Consider the following 17,922-nt stretch of genomic DNA (forward strand, 5'->3'; position numbering starts at 1 on the left):
TTACCTGGTTGGTGAGGATGTGGAGAAAAGGGAATCTTAATACACGGTGGTGGGTAAATTGGTGAGCCACTGTGGAAAACAGAATGGAGGTCGTCAAAAAACTAAAAATAGAGCTACTATATGATTCGGTTATTCCATTTCTGGGTATATATCCAAAGAAAAGAAAAACACTAATTCAAAAAGATACATGCACCCCAAAGTTCATAGCAGCACTATTTACATTAGCCAAGATATAGAAGCAACCTAAGTGTCCATCAACAGATGAAAGGATGAAGAATATGTGGTATATATATACAATGGAATATTACTCAACCACTAAAAAAAGGACATTTTGCCATTTGCAACAACATGGATGAACCTGGAGGGTATTGTGCTTAGTGAAATAAGTCAGACAGAGAAAGACGAACACTGTATGTTCTCACTTGTATATGGAATCTAAAAAATAAAGCAAACAGATGAATACAACAAAACAGAAATAGACTCACAGTTATAGAGAACAAACTAGTGGTTACCAATAGGGAGACAGAAGGGGAGAGGGGTAAAATGGGGTAGGGGATTAAGAGGCACAAACTGCTATGTATAAAATAAGTAAGCTACAAGTATCTATTGTACAGCACAGGGAATACAGCCAATATTTTATAATAATAACTTTAAATGGAGTATAATCTATAAAAATAGTGAATCACTATGTTGTGCACCTGAAACTATTGATAATATAATATTGAAAATCAAGAATACTTCAATAAAAAAAAGAAAAAGAAAAAAAAGAAACCCTATAACCTGGAGGTGCAGACACCTACGCGTCAACATGCTTTCAACTGGAGAGAGAGGTGGTTGCTAAGTGTCATGAGTCCTCCTTTAAGGAAACAACTCCGTTAGAAATAATAACCCATGATAACATCTGTGTCCAAGGCTCCAGATCACTCAGACTAACTGCTTTGTGGTATAAACTGCTGTCAGTCAATCCTTCCACAGCTGCCAGCACCAACAGGCATGTGCAGAAATGCTCACTATGAGCCGTTAGAATTGTTATTGCAGTGTGATTTGGAATAGCCAAAAACTGGAAACTATCAAATGTCCATCAAAAACATAAAGGAGAATAAATTACAAATGTAAAGTGGAAAATAACACAGCAACGAGCATAAATGCTCTACCACTATGTGTAATAATACAGATGAATACAAAAACACAATATTATGCAAAAGGAACCCATGACAAGAGAGTACATGCTGCACCATCTCACTCATATAAAGGACAAGAACAGGAAATATCAAGCTACGTGCAGCTCAATGACAAAAAGACAAACAATTCAGTTATAATATAAGCAAAGCACTTGAATAGATACTGTTCCAAAGAAGATATACAAATGGCCAGCAAGCACATGAAAAGATGCTCCACATCATTATTCATTAGGGAAATGCAAATCAAAACCATGATGAGATACCACTTTACACCCACTAGGATGGTTATAATCAAAACAGTGGAATATATCAACTGTTGGCAAGGATGCGGAAAAATCACAACCCTTGTCCAATGCTAGTGGGAATAGAAAATGGTACAATCAGTATGGAAAACAGTCTGACATTTCCTAAAAAAATTAAACTTAGAATTACTGCAATTCTACTCGTAGGTATGTATTCCAAACAGGTGTGTAAGTAAAAACTTCTATATAAATATTAATAGCAACACTATTCACAATAGCCAAAAGGTGAGAACAAACCAAAACAAAGTTTGGAAGGACTAATTTTAATATCAGCCAAAAGAAAACATCTGTGAGATATGGAATTCTGGTCTATGCCTTGCATGCTGAGGTCATCAAATTGTACTTTCCAAAAATCTTTGCATGTGACGTTTATCCCCTCAATCCATATTGAAATAGGAACATCCAGCAAACTTGTAATTTTCCTAATTCAGACATCTGGATGTCACAATCTAAGTGAGATCTAAATGTATTTCATTTAGGCCTAGGGTCATACTTATCTGGTAAAAGGAATGCTTTTCCATCTTCAGAGCTGGCTTGTTCCCAGAATCCTCTTTCACTGGCCTGATGCTAATGATTCACGTGCATGAGTTCTAGCTCTTCAGGTGGTCACTAGTACGTGCAACCCCCTGAAGAGAGTACCTGCTTCTAGATCCTTCCTAAATCTCTACCACCAACATTCTTTTCATTAATTCCAAAGTTTTGACTGCATACATTATATGACCCTTAATGAGTATGTGGGCAGTCCATACGTCACACATCAGTCACTTTCCTCTCTTCCTCAAAACAGAGGGTTGTTTTGTTACTTTAAAGAATCTAACAGGGAATATCCAACAAAGCCAGAGGGGATTTTCTGAACACAATGGGACAATGCCTACAACCCAAGAGCCCTGCTGGCTCTTCCCGACTACTTGGCTGTGCTTCTGCTCACTTTCAGAACGGAAGTGAGGCAACTTGTTCTCACATCTCCTTCAGAATCCTTCCAGTCCATCAACATCACAGTGGAGGTCCTCTTCTTAAAGTCACCTATTCTAGTAGGGGACAGAAGGCATACTGATGAGTATTAAGAAAAACATGAACTGTCAGGCACTGACAGGAAGAGCAGGAAGCTCTCACTTTTGTGAGATGGAGCCCACTAGCAATGCATATTTCACTTTTAAATATATACACCAACTGGAGATTTTAAAAGGTAACTTACAGGGCTTCCCTGGTGGCACAGTGGTTGGGAGTCCGCCTGCCAGTGCAGGGGACATGGGTTCAGGCCCTGGTCCGGGAGGATCCCACATGCCACGGCACAATTGGGCCCGTGCGCCACAACTACTGAGCCTGCGCTCTAGAGCCCATGAGCCACAACTGCTGAGCCCAAGTGCCACAACTGCTGGGGCCCACGCGCCTAGAGCCCGTGCTCCGCAACAGGACAGGCCACCGCAATGAGAAGCCCGTGCACCGCAACGGAGAGTGGCCCCCGCTCGCCGCAACTGGAGAGAGCCCGCACACAGCGGTGAAGACCAAGTGCAGCCAAGAATAAATAAATTAAATAAATAAATTAAAAATAAATTAAAAAAAAAAAACAAAAGGTAACTTACAATTATCTGTTCCTGAAATGGTGCTCCCCTTCTCACTGCAGAAGTCTTAGAGTACTTGCAGTTACTTTACCATTTAACATGCAGTGGTCTGAGCCAGGAATTCATTGAAGGTGATGGATTCACACTGTACTTTTTTGGCTCTCACAAAAGTAAAATCATTTATTTTTGTATATAACTTTCCTCTACTTTTCCTTGACAGAGATTAGAGAAATAAGCAAAAGGCATCCATCAATCCCAAGAATGCATTGATTATCTGCCATGGGCCAGGCAGTTATCTGGATCCTGGAGTCAGAGAATGAGTTACCTGCCAACAAAGACCATAGACTCTGGCAGAAGCACAACAAAGATGTACCCAATCAATCAATAATCGCCCACTGAACAGTACATGTGGAAGGCACTCTACTGAGAACCGGAGACTGAAAGATCAACAAACGATAGACCCTGTAGTCTTTTTGTCTACAAAGAGAGGACGCCAGACTGGAAGGAGAGGTATTATTAAACACAGGGAGGTAATGGGAGTCATATAGTGGGATTGGCTAATACATAAAATGCCTTAAGAACAGCTGATTGTAAGTTGATAATGCTGAGCTTTCCTAACCATGTAGTACCTTACAACAGTTGATCAAAAACAGAAAACTAGTTAAATGGAGCATTTAAGAGAAACAAAGAGCAAGATCATGAATTCTTAGTCCTTTTACTAGACTTAACCCTGCATGCTGGCATTTAGAATAACTGTGCTAGGTATCTATCACTGCATAACAAGGTACCCCAGAAGGGGCTAAAACAGGATTATATTTGCTCACAATTCTATTTGGGCCAGGCTCAACTTTTGAAAAGAACTTTTGAAAAGTTCTTTTGCTTGTCTCATCTGAGATTATTCATGTGGCTGTTCAACTGGGGACTGATTCATCCAGAAGGACCTCAGCTGGAAGATCCCATCTCAGCTCCACGTGGTCTCACCCTTTATGAGGCTCTACCAAGCTTCCTCACACAGACACACTACATTCTATGGGGTAAGAGGAAGTCAAAAGTCCCCTTGAGTCCTAGATCAGATTGTCACAAATATTACTCACTCCACATTCTTTTGGTCAAAGCCAGTCACAAGGCCATTCTAGGTAAATAAACGGGATAAAAGACTCTACCTCTTAAAAAGATGGACAGTAAAGCCATGTATTTCAAAGAGGTGTGTCTACAGGAAATGGAGACTTGTTGTAGTCATCAATTTAACAATGTCTTAACATTTAGGACTCCAAATATCTAATTTTCACAACTGAAAGATCCTTTCTTCTCACTTCTCACTATTCACAGTGTAAATATTCCTAATTTCATATAGAAATCTCTAAACTCTAAACATACTAGCTTTATCAATAAACATGTTTATACAGCACCTGTATTGATAACTTAACATTTTTACCACACAGGCTAAGTACAGTACTCTTGCCATGTGAATTACTAAAGTAGGTAATAAGGATAATAATAAGCGTGTTCCTTGTTCCAAAATTATTCCCTGCTACTAGGGCCAGCATCTGAGGACTTCTGATTAACATAACACTTTTTTGTATTTGACATTAATTTTAAAGGCATCAGTTAAAAGTACAAATCCTATATAATTAGGTTGAAACAACTTATTTAAACATGTAACTTTTCATGGAGACCCACCTGTCAATACTTCCCCTCCTCCTTCAGACACTTGAAGGTAAGTGACCATGAACAAATGAGTAATTCTGATTTTTATATTACAATGTGCAGTTTCTGTTTCCTTGACAAGAGGGATAGAAATAAGAAAATATTGGCATTTTTGAATCTCCTAATTAAAGACAATGTGTTTTGCATTTGTTTATAACTCAAACTGACTATAATACTTCAAGCACAGTGAAATTCACTTACTATTGAACAAGAGATGACTAGTCTCAAAAATAAACTTCCAATTTTCTTCCAAGGTAATTTTATCACAATTGTTTCTGCTAGAAAAGAGGGAAAGTCCAGGTAATACACTCAAAATTTCCATTAGGAGAGGCAGCCCAAATAGTATCCTATCACCTTATGATTTTCATGCTGCTTTCACCCACCACAAGGTCGCTTGGCAATGTTCTGAGACAGCCTTCTCTGATTTCGCTTGGCAGACTGAGGCAGTTTTTCTACTCTGTGATTGATTGCAGCATTACCTGGATAGTCTTAGTCCAAGCTCCCCTGTGAAAGTCTTGAATAATTTGTAACTCCTGCCATGAGCTCAGCACCTGATTTATTACACCTCATTATTGCAGCTGCCTGTCTGTGTACAGAGGCAGCAGGTAGTGAGAGCACACAGAGTACAGGGAAGAAGACAGTCACCATCCCCCCAAAGCAGCCTAAACAAGACGGACAATGGAATTAGAGCCTACATTACAAAACTCCAAACTAAACACAGAAGTTTTCCTGTTAGAGACTTAGTTAGTGTGGACCTAGCCAATGCCTCCACTCTATCTTTCTCATAACATTCATCTTACCTGTGTCCTAGCCAAATGTCAGACCCACAGTGAAGTTATCCCCCATTTTGTTCAATCGCAAATAACCCCATTTTGAATTGAACTGAATACAAGAAAACATCCAAAACAATATAAGCATACAAGTGGCCAAGACCTATATTTAAACCAACAAAGAACAACAGCCAACATTCATTCAGAATTATCTATGAAGCATTTCTCACAAAATAACCTAGGTGTCTAGTTCACAGCATCAGTGTTCCTGTTTTTGAGCTGGTGGTGTCATTGTCACTAATCAATTCTCTTTATGTGAGAAAGATCCCCAAACATTCTCTTTTATCACATTTTTGTTTCATTTAAGAATAGCCTTCCCGCAACACTTACAAAGGGACTCCTCTGTTGAATTGTACACTTGAAATGGATTAATTGCATGGTATGTTGATTATATCCCAAAAGAGGCCTGAGAGGAAAGAGAGAGAGAAAGAGAGAGAGTTTCCTGCCTGCCAAGTTTTCTCTCAGGACTACTGAACTCTGATTCTCAGAGAGGAGTTGTTAACCCTCCCCCAGTGTACAGGTGCACACATCCTACATTAGCTGGGGATGTGGGCTCTATGATTATCTTAAAATCCAACGATAAATGTGGGGGCGATCACCTGTTATGTACTGAATGTTTATGTACTCCCCAAATTCATATGTTGAAGCCCGCAAGTAATGCTATTTGGTGGCAGGCCTTTAGGAGGAAATTAAGTTTAGATGAGGTCATAAGGGTGGGGCCCCCATGATGGGATTAGTGTCCTTATAAGAAGAGATAGAGCTTGCGCACTCTCTCTCCACTGCGTAAGGACACAGCAGGAAGGTGGCCACCTGAAAGCCAGGAAGAGGGTCCTCACCAGGAACTGAATCTGCCAGCACCTTGATGCTAGATTTTAAGCCTCCAGAATTATGAGAAATAAATATCTATTCTTTAAGCTACCCAGTCGGTAGTGTTTTGTTAAAGCAGCCCAAGCAGATTAATATGTCATCTCTGGGCATCTTTACAGTGCGATACCTTCTTTACGCTTAAGTGCCTTTACCTAAGGCATTGGGCATCAGATTGTTAGCAAAGTTTGTAGTGCTTAAAAACCTTCCACCCAAAGAGCAAACAGAAGACATCTCTGTCTTGATAGTCTGTACTATTTTGGGATCCTTTTAGGCATATTTTGTAGGGAGAAAATGGCATAGGCTTTTAAGATGTCCTGGGTAGAGTCAGAGAAAAAGTCGTTTAAGGTCAAGTTAATAAAGAAAAACATTCCTGGCGAGAATTTATCTCAGTTTCACTAAACATGGCAGTAACAAAGTATTTAATTAGTTCCTTCTTCTTGATACACCTGCCCTCTCCACCAACATCAGAAGCATACTTGAAAAATAGCCTATGAGGTGATCCTGAAGGAGGCAGGCTTGTAGCCTGACTCAAATTTTGATCTGTAAGCTACTGGGTCACAATCCTATGCATAGTTATTTAATGAATACAGAGTTACCTGTTAATATCTGTGTCTCTAAAGTTTTTTTCTCCTTTTGTCTACAGGATAAAACTGTTTTTAGATTTCATAAAAAGAAGCTGCCACATCTACACCCAAAACAGTCAGGTCTCACGGTGTCCTGCTTCTTGCTATTCTTTGAAGGGGACACTCGCTGCTTGATACCCCATACCACCCCCACATTGTTTTTATTTTTGAAAAAATTAAATAATTGCCAGTAACAACCAAGGTCTTTTATGAAGAATAAAACATTCCATGTGTTTTAATTAATGAAAAACAAGGATGTTGTGCTTGAAAAACCACAATGATTGCCCTAGGAAGAAAATTAATGTAGGTCCATTTCTCTACACTGTTATTCTAATGGTGTAAAAGGTATGCCAGCACTTCCAAAGCGAGGTGCTAGGCACAGAGGAGGTCTTTAACAAATAAAAAGGAGGAAGGAAATAGGAGAGAATGACCAGACACCTAAAGTTACTAAATGACTACAGTCATCTAAAGTGATAATTTTGACTGAGCATAAATCTCCCTAGAAAATACTCATCACAAAGACCTACTACAGTATAGGAGAGAAAGAAGAGTTTTTGGCTGGAAGCCCCAGGAAAACGTCTGTAGCAGTAATTCTCTAACAGTAACAGAAAGGAGATAAGAATTTATGGTAACATAATGCAAAACCACAGCACAGAGGCAAGAATATTTGGGGTAGCGCAAGGGAGGGCAAGTGCCCATACAGGTAGAAAATGAAGGATTCATTAGTGAGAAAGGCTAAAGAAGTTGCTGGGGTAGTATGTGAAGGTCTTAAGCGCCAAGATAAGGCTGCGGAACTGCATCCTGCACTCAGGACCAGCACCTTGGAAGTGAGTAGCTTGAGCCATATGTCACCATAGCCAGTAGCCTTGCTTATATACAACAGAACCCTGGTAAAGATCATATCTTTGCTTTAGAATGACAACTCTGCTAACAGAGCATAGGATCACAGAGCAAAGAAGACAGAAAACTGTAACAGCAAGAATGGTTAAGGGCCTCCTTAGAGAATTGGTTGTACCAACAGAGTAAAATGGCAGAGCAGCCATTAAAATCATGATCTTAAAAAAAAAAAAAATGCTATTTTTAAAAAGGAACATGTTTAGGATAAGAAAAGAGAAAATCAGAATACTAAACGCTGCTATTTCCAATTTTTTTAATTATTCAAGATAAACACAAGAAAAATCTTAGTAGTAGACAAAACACATAAAGTCCATTTCCAGGTTGACAATGTGAGAAGCTCCATGAACCCATTCATAGACCCTCTGAGGTTTCACACTGCTTCACACTGTGGAAGAAACAGACTTCACAAAAATAATCTTAGCCAAGTCACAAAACAAATAAAAAAGCAAATAACAACAAGCCAGGAGAGCAGGGAGGGGAATCAATATCCAGAGTTGCTATAATACATTACCCAAAATGTTCAGCTTTCAACAACAACAAAAACAACCATATGAGAAGTGCAAAGGAAGAGGAATGTTTGACACATACTCAGGCAAAAAAGCAAGCAACAGAAACTGACTTTGAGAAGGACCAGATTTAACAGACAAAGACTTCAAAACAACCATTGAAAAATATATCAACAACTAAAGTAAATCATGCTTAAAGAAGTAAAGCCTGATATGAAGACACAGTTTCATCAGAGATACCAATAAAGAGGCAGAAATTATTTTTTAAAAAATGGAAATTTTGGTATTGAAAAGTAAATATTAATAAAAATAAAAATTCATTGGAAGGACTCACCAGTAGATTTGAACTGAGAGAAGGAACACTCAACAATCTTGAAGACACATAAATGGATAGAGATTATACAATTTGAAAAACAGAAAAAAATAGAATGAAGAAAAACATCCGAGCCTCAGAGAAATGTGGACATTTGGTATCAAATATACCAAAATATATGTGATAGGAGTACCAGAAAAGAGGAAAGAGAGAAAGGAACAGAAAAACTATATTTTAAATGGCTGAAAACATCCCAAATTTGCTGAAAATTATTAACTTACACATCCAAGAAGATCACCAGCTCCAAATAAGATAAAACACAGTTAAAATGAGATCCTCATCCACCAGAGGGCAGACAGCAGAACCAAGAAGAACTACAATCCTGCAGCCTGTGGAATGAAAACCACAATCACAGAAAAATAGACAAAATGAAAAGACAGAGGACTATGTCCCAGATGAAGGAACAAGATAAAACCCCAGAAAAACAACTAAATGAAGGGGAGATAGGCAATCTTCCAGAAAAAGAATGCAGAATATTGATAGTGAAGATGATCCAGGACCTCAAAAAACGAATGCAGGCAAAGATTGAGAAGATGCAAGAAATGTTTAACAAAGATCTAGAAGAATTAAAGAACAAATAGAGATGAACAATACAATAACTGAAATGGAAAATACACTAGAAGGAATCAATAGCAGAATAACTGAGGCAGAAGAACAGAGGAGTGACCTGGAAGACAGAATGGTGGATATCACTGCTGCAGAAGAGAATAAAGAAAAAAGAATGAAAAGAAATGAAGACATCCTAAGAGACCTCTGGGACAACATTAAACACACCAACATTCGCATGATAGGGGTCCCAGAAGGAGAAGAGAGAGAGAAAGAACCTGAGAAAATACTTGAAGAGATCATAGTCAAAAAATTCCCTAACATGGGAGAGGAAATAGCCACCCAAGTCCAGGAAGTGCAGAGAGTCCCAGGCAGGATAAAGCCAAGGAGAAATACACCGAGACACACAGTAATCAAACTGACAAAAAATAAAGACAAAGAAAAATTATTAAAAGCAACAAGGGAAAAATGACAAATAACATACAAGGGAACTCCCATAAGGTTAACAGCTGATTTCTCAGCAGAGACTCTGCAAGCCAGAAGGGAGTGGCACAATATATTTAAAGTGATGAAAGGGAAGAACCTACAACCCAGAATACCCTACCCAGCAAGGATCTCATTCAGATTCGACAAAGAAATCAAAAGCTTTACAGACAAGCAAAAGCTAAGAGAATTCAGCACCACCAAATGAGGCTCTACAACAAATGCTAAAGGAACTTCTCTAAGTGGGAAACACAAGAAAAGAAAAAAACCTGCAAAAACAAACCTAAAACAATGAAGAAAATGGTAATAGGAACACATATATCAATAATTACCTTAAATGTGAATGGATTAAACACTCCAACCCAAAGACACAGACTGGGTCTTCCCTGGTAGCGCAATGGTTAAGAATCCACCTGCCAATGCAGGGGACGTGGGTTCAAGCCCTGGTACGAGAAGATCCCACATGCCGTGGAGCAACTAAGCCCGTGCACCACAACTACTGAGCCTGCGCTCTGGAGCCTGTGACCCACAACTACTGAGCCCATGTGCCACAACTGCTGAAGCCCACGCGCCTAGAGCCTGTGCTCTGCAACAAGAGAAGCCACCACAATGAGAAGCCCATGTACTGCAATGAAGAGTAGCCCCAACTCACCACAACTAGAGAGGGCCCACATGTAGCTACAAAGACCCAACACAGCCAAAAATAAATTTTAAAAAATAAAATAAAAATAAGTAAATTTTACAAAAAGACACAGACTGGCTGAATGAATACGCAGTGGTCTGGATAGAAGATCAGGCCAGCCACAACATTCCCTTAAGCCAAAGCCTAATCCAGAGGATGGCCCTAACTCTCTTCACTTCTATGAAGGGTGAAAAAGGTAAGGGAACTGCAGAAAAAAATTAAGCCTAGCAGAAGTTGGCGAATAAAGTTTAAGGAAAGAAGCCTTCTTTATAACATAAAAGTGCAAGAGGAAGCAGCAAGTGCTGATGTGGAAGCTATAGCAAGTTATCCAGAAGATCTAGCTAAGATGATTAATGAAGGTGGCTCCACTACACAACAAGTTTTAATGTAGATGAAATGCTCTTCTATTGCAAGCAAGAAGATGCCATCTAGGACTTTCATAGATATAGAGGAGAAGTCAATGCCTGGTTTCAAAGCATCAAAGGACAGACTGACTCTCTTGTTAGGGGTTAATGCAGCTGGTGACTTTAAGTTGAAGCCAATGCTCATTTACCATTCCAAAAATCCTAGGGCCCTTAAGAATTACATGAAATTGACTCTGCCTGAGCTCTTTAAATGGACCAACAAAGCCTGGATGACAACACATCTGTATAAAAATATGGTTTACTGAATATAAGTCCACTGTGGAGACCTACTTCTCAGAAAAAAAATTCCTTTCAAAATATGAATGCTTATTGACAATGCACCTGATCACCCAAAAATTCTGATGGAGATGTACAGTGAAATTAATGATGTTTTCATGCTTGCTAACACAACATCCATTCTGCAGCCATGGGTCAAGGAGTAATGTTGACTTTCAAGTCTTATTATTTAAGAAAGGCATTTTGTAAGGCTATGGCTTCCATAGATAGTGATTCCTCTGATGGATCTGAGTAAAATCAATTGAAAACCTTCTGGAAAGGATTCACCATTCCAGATGCCATTAAAGACATCCATGATCCATAAGAAGAGGCCAAAATATCAACATACACAGGATTTTGGAATAAGTTGATTCCAACCCTCATGGATGATTTGAGGGGTTCAAGACTTCACTGAAAGAAGTAACTGCAGATGTGGTGGACGTAGCAAGAGAACCAGAGTTAGAACTGGAGCCTGAAAATGTGACTGAATTACTGCAACCCCTTGATAAAAATTTAATAGATGAGGAGTTGTTTCTTAAATGAGCAAAGAAAGTGGTTTATTGAGATGGAATCTACTCCTGGTAAAGACACTGCAAAGATTGTTGAAATGGCAAGAAAGGATTTAGGATATTACATAAACTTAGTTGATAAAACAGTGGCAAGGTTTGAGAGGACTGACTCCAATTTTGAAAGAAGTCCTACTGTGGGTGAAATACAATCAAACAGCATTGCATGCCACAGAGAAAATGTTGATGAAAGGAAGAGTGAATCGACGTAGCAAACTTCATTGTTGTCTTAATTTCAGGAAATTGTCACAGCCACACCAACCTTCAGCAACCACCACCCTGATCAGTCAGCAGCCATCCATGCATGCAAACCCCTCCACCAGCAAAAAGATTGTGACTGGCTGAAAGTTCAGACGCTGGTTACCATTTTTTAGCAATAAAGTATTTTAAATTAAGGTATGTACATGTTTTAGACATAATGCACACTTAATAGACTACAGTATAGTGTAAACATAACTTTTACATGCACTGGGAAAGCAAAAAAATTGTGTGGCTTGCTTTGTTGTAATATTCTCTTTATTGCAGTGGTCTGGAACCAAACCCACAATATCGCCAAAGTGTGCTGGTAATCCCATTCATGAGGGCTCCATGCTCAAGATTAAATCATCTCTGAAAGCACTTACGTCCAAATATCATCACACTGGGGATTAGGTTTCAACGTATGAATTTGGGGAGGGAGGAACACAAACATTCAGTCTATAGCACTCACCAAGGAGAAGAGAGGGACACAGTAGGAAGAGACAGTTAAATGTTCCTTACTTTCTCAGCATGCCTAAGACTAATCCTGGTCTCCATGACTATCCTCTAGGTCCTTCACTTTTCTCCTCAGACTGATTTACTCGTATTCATAAACACATCATATTATTTAGAAATACACAATGGATGATTTCTTTTTAAGAAAAATCCAGACTGGTGGTTGCCAAGGGGGAGGAGGCTGGGGGAGGGATGGAGTGGGAGGCTGGGGTTAGCAGATGTAGGCTTTTATATATAGAGTGGATAAACAACAAGGTCCTACTGTATAGCACAGGGAAATATATTCAATATCCTATGATAAACCATAATGGAAAAGACTGTTTTTAAAAAAGAATGTGTGTGTATATATATATATATCTGAATCACTTTGCTGTAGAGCAGTAATTAACATAGCATTGTAAATCAACTAGCCTTCAATTTAAAAAATGAAAAAAGAAAAAATCCTAAAATCAATTTGACTCTCCTGTTAGTTTTATGGGAAGATTAATTTTCTTTGTTGGATGTTCAAATGTCAAGCATAAAGTTTTTTCCACCAACACTTCAAGGACCAGAGGGTATGCAGGTAGTGAGAGGTTTCCTACCTGGAGAGCAATAGAGGCCCATAAGGGTAGTCTCAGTTCTCCAGGAACAACTAATACCAAACCATCAGAAGGACAGCTTCATGCTTTATAGCCACATGAATACTTTAATTTCTTCTCTAATGGTTCAGAAATGGTACTTTGAGGACAGTGAATGACTGTCTTTGTGTGTTAGGACATTTCCTCCTCCCTTGATTTGCTCATTATGAACTTGGTTTTATTTTTGGTCTTTGCAGATGTCTTATTTCTCTCCATTTTTCCTGATCATTTGTCCTAAGTTTAAGCCATTCTATTTTTCTCTTGGTACATCTGTCACCTGTGATTCTTCTTTTTCTCATTTTCAAGTCTCATTTCCCTAATCAGTGTCTCTCCTGCCTTGGCCATGAGCTTTTACTCACAAGAAAATTCTGGCATTTTCTCTTTTGTTCTGTGTGAAAGTGGGCAAACTCTTATATTTTACCAAAACGCACAGTCACAGAATGAGAGAGACTAGGTATGAAACTCTGTACCTGTTTTGTTCTTTTAAGGATTATCCTTTCTGGTGTTTTTGTGAGGTTTTATTTTTTCCAACTTGAAAATATCCAGACATCCCTGGCAGGCCAGTGGTTAAGACTGCACACTTCAACTGCAGGGGGCAAGGGTTCGATCTCTAGTCGGGGAACTAAGATACTGCCAATCACGTGGCACGGACAAAAAATAAAGATTGAAAATATCCAAAGAAGTGTCCATACTCCCTAACATTCCTGCAAAGTTGGAGCTCAATAAGTACTTGTTGACTAGCTCACTGAGTCTTTAAAATCACCCACCATAAGAGAAATTTTATCTTATCTAACTCAAAATTGTTTCTACTTCAACACTCAATTGTTTTCCCTTTAATTACCTTTAGTAGTTTTCTTCACAATAATCTAGTACTTGGAGCTTTATTCCCCATTGTCTTATTATTCTCCTTAGTTTTTGTTCAGTTAAGTATTTGTGTCTCATAATCTCATCATATAATTTATGTGCTTTTACTTTTTATTTTTATGCTGTTCTGTGTTCTAAAGACCTATCTTTATATACTGTGATACTTCTGGTTCCCTGAAAATCAACCTGTATGCTAACATTGCACAGGGTGGGGAGTGCAATCTTAGAGAAGCAGGAGATGGGAGGAAAAAAAAGCAGGGAAGAAGGGAGAGCAAATAGGAAGGGAAGTATTACTCAACAGACCAACATTTGGCAGCAAGTTCAGCCAAATGCTCAATCACAAAGGATAATTTTAGAGATGCCAATAATACCAGAACTTCTCAGGACAGTATGGAAAAGAAGAGTTTATCTGCTGACTCCTTACTATTTTCTTTCTCCCATTGGTGTTGACTCACCCAAACTTTCAGGTTACATCATTCATCCAGATGCTAAAAGCAGCCACAGGAGCCCACAGCCCCTATACCTATTGAATCCGTCCTTCCAGCACTCAGCAAAGTGATCTTTCTTGCCCAGCTGGCACCACATCTCTGGTGGTTGATGATGGTGGCAGCATCAGCAACCTGGACCATCACCCTGGGGAATGAACGAGCTATTTTAAGCCAATTTTCTCAGCAAGCAGGGCTCGTGCTCATTAACTGGGTCCCACATAATACGCTTTATAGAGAAAAATAGCTCAGTAGATCCTTGCACATTGCCTTTATCATTTTCCATGTGGAGCCAACTTGTTCTTCAATGTCATTTTTACGCATTTTTCTTTCCTCACCCATGCAGCTCTGTCCAGTGGAGGCTCCTCCTCCCTCTCATGACCCTGATTCTGTCACTAACTCTCAAAGGCATCTCCTTTGAAGTCCACTGGCTTAACTTACACTTTCCTTTCTCCATTTAATTTGTTCTGACTTCCTTTGACAAAACTCCGAAATGTTTTCCTGCATTTCTGTCTTTCACCAACTGATTCAGCTACTCTGTTCCCTGTTATGATCCTGAGGGATCAGAATATTGACCTTGATTACCTGTCCAACACTCCGTAAATCAGTCTGCAATTGCTGGACATTGAGGTCAATTACCAGATTTCACTATTATAAATAATACCTAATGTTTGCACATATCTATGGTTGTTTCCTTAGAATATGTTCCTAAAAGTAAAAGCACTATGCCACTGGAAAAGTTGCCTGATACTGAATTTTCTCCCAAAGGCAGTAAAGTGCATGTTTATTCACATTCTTGACAATATGAAGCATTTAAAATGATCTTGTCCAAAGTATTTAATAAAATAGAAAATGGAAAGAAAATACATAATATATTATATATATTTACAAAAAGATAATATATATCCATTGCTATGTAGTACAAAAGTATGAGAGATCTTATTTATTCATTTATTCATACATTTATTAGCTAGCCTTTTTTTTGTTGTTTTTTTCAATAATAAACATAATTAAGAGGACACCTATTTTGTAAATGACTTTTAGATAACACTCACAGCAACCAACCTACATGTCTAAAATTTTATGTCATATTTGCACTTCCCAGAAGCACTGGATGTTTGCTTCATAAACAAGTGAAACAGTAAATTTCACATTACTGAATGGGATTCAGAGCATTACCAACTGTGTATTATTAGAGAAAAGTTTTATAACCTGATTTTCTTCTTTGGTGCTCAAAAAAGTCCATAAAGATTTCCTTCATAAAAATTTACTCTTTTAGGGTCATGAAACTACCCTCTGTGTAATTTCAGAATTCTCTTGATATACTATGTTTACTGTATCTATCATCCAACAGATGTGCCAGTACTTAAAAGCTAGCAGTGAATATGTACCCTGTGGTTTTAAATTCTTTAATTTTTAATATAGGATTTTTAGTTTATGTTTACCTTTCAGCACAGAGGTATATATCAGATGTTTACCGTAATTCCACTTCATTTTGCTTTCTTTTATCTCTACCAATATTTTAGCATTAAATTGCATCTAACTAATTTGAAATTATTTTAATCACATTAGACCTATTTGTTTAAGAAGAAATCTATGTCATAAAAACAAAACCATTCTCTAATATATAGTAATGAATACATAGGTTTAACTATGTCAAATATGAAGTCTTCTATACCAAATGGGTCATAATGCAATCAGATACATTCTTGGACAATTGTTGGAAGGCATTCTATCATAAACGATTTTTTTTAATTACTAACAATTTCCCATTTTACCCAAAACTTTAATGTTTGATTGTAAACTGTTCATCCTTTCTTCTTTTTTGAGCTCACATTATCTCAGACTTGCCTTTGTTCCACATTTTCTCAGTAAATGTAAAAGGCAAAGCTTTTACCAAAGGTAAAGTTTATTTTTCTTTTCATACTTTATTTAATAACAAAAAACAAAGACTATATAGTAAATTATTCTGGCAGTAAATTGTTGAGCCTAATCGTCAGCAGACTCTTTCTCCTTCCTAATAATAGGAATTATATTAATGTTTCTACACAATGGACTAAGTAAGTATGAACCAAAAGAATGCTAAGACTTCTGGTTTTAAAGTGGTAGGATACGATGACTCTGCCTCTTCTCCCCCAAATATATCCCATGTAAAAGGGCATAGAAAGAAGAAATATAAATCTATGTTCAATAAAAATGGGAGCCATCTACCAAACTGAAGCACAGAATATGAGGACTAGCCACTAAAGGTAGCGAAAATCAAGCAAGAAAAAAGAAAGAGCATCCCCGTGGCTACAACTCTCAAAGCTTGCACAATTCAGGTCTCCAAAAAAGGTGATTCAGCATGAGTGGAAAAACCATCAAGCTCTGATTTTGAACAAAAGGAATAGGGTTAAAAGGCTGGCAGCATACACTTCCTTAGGATTGGTCCGATGATGCAAAGTAGCACAACAGAAAAGGCTGAATGAATACCTACAGATATGCCATATTTGCAGGAAGCAGTCTGTCCTTGAGGCAGTGCAAAAAGACACCTTGAAATGTGAGCAGCCTGACAGTGTCAATCTCTTTTGGCTTGGGAGAGGGACAGGCTATGATGACTCATAAAGAAATACAAGCCTGTGTCATTGGAGCTCCCAGGAAGAAGTGAGAATGCTTGCTAAGGTGAAATAGTGCTTAGTGGAAACTACCTAGTCCAGGAAGTACTGATCTCCTTCACAAATAAATAAAATTCGAAAGATCAAGCTTCTGTATAACTATATAAGAATTTTTAAGATGAAAATAGAAAAAACAAAGGACAACTGAATCACACTGACAGGAAAAATAAAGTAGATACAAATAATGAATAAAATATGACCGTGAAATCAGAGGAATGGGTGAAACCAAGAATTTAAAGCAGAGATACAAGAAAGAAATACCCACCAAATAACTAACAAGATGGAAACATGAAGTGACCAGTTCAAGATACTAGTAAAGTGAAACATTAAACTATCACAGTCCCACTGAAGGCAGCACAAAGAAAAGTAGACACTGGTGAAAACACAGTAACAGATCTGGATTTATCAGTAAGAAATGACAAGTGAGAACAAAATGAAATAAGAAATAATCGAGTTCAATGTACTAGAGCATTCCAGTTCCAGAAATGGAAGAAACAGCATAGTCTAAAAACCCACGTGCTATAAAAGATCTGGATACTGAATACATTGTCCTATCTCAGAAGAGACATGAAAACTACACACACACACAACAGTACATCTGGAACTGAAACTACAAAATCTAAAATTGAATTATCTTGTACACCTTTAACAAGCCTCTTGATGTTCCTTGCTTCCTGGTATTCAGACCCTGGTGTAGTCCTCTTTCATATTATACCAGTGTTGGTCTATGTAAAAAATAGCATA

Source organism: Eschrichtius robustus, chromosome 10 (genome assembly GCF_028021215.1).
Source record: "Eschrichtius robustus isolate mEscRob2 chromosome 10, mEscRob2.pri, whole genome shotgun sequence".
NCBI lineage: Eukaryota > Metazoa > Chordata > Mammalia > Artiodactyla > Eschrichtiidae > Eschrichtius > Eschrichtius robustus.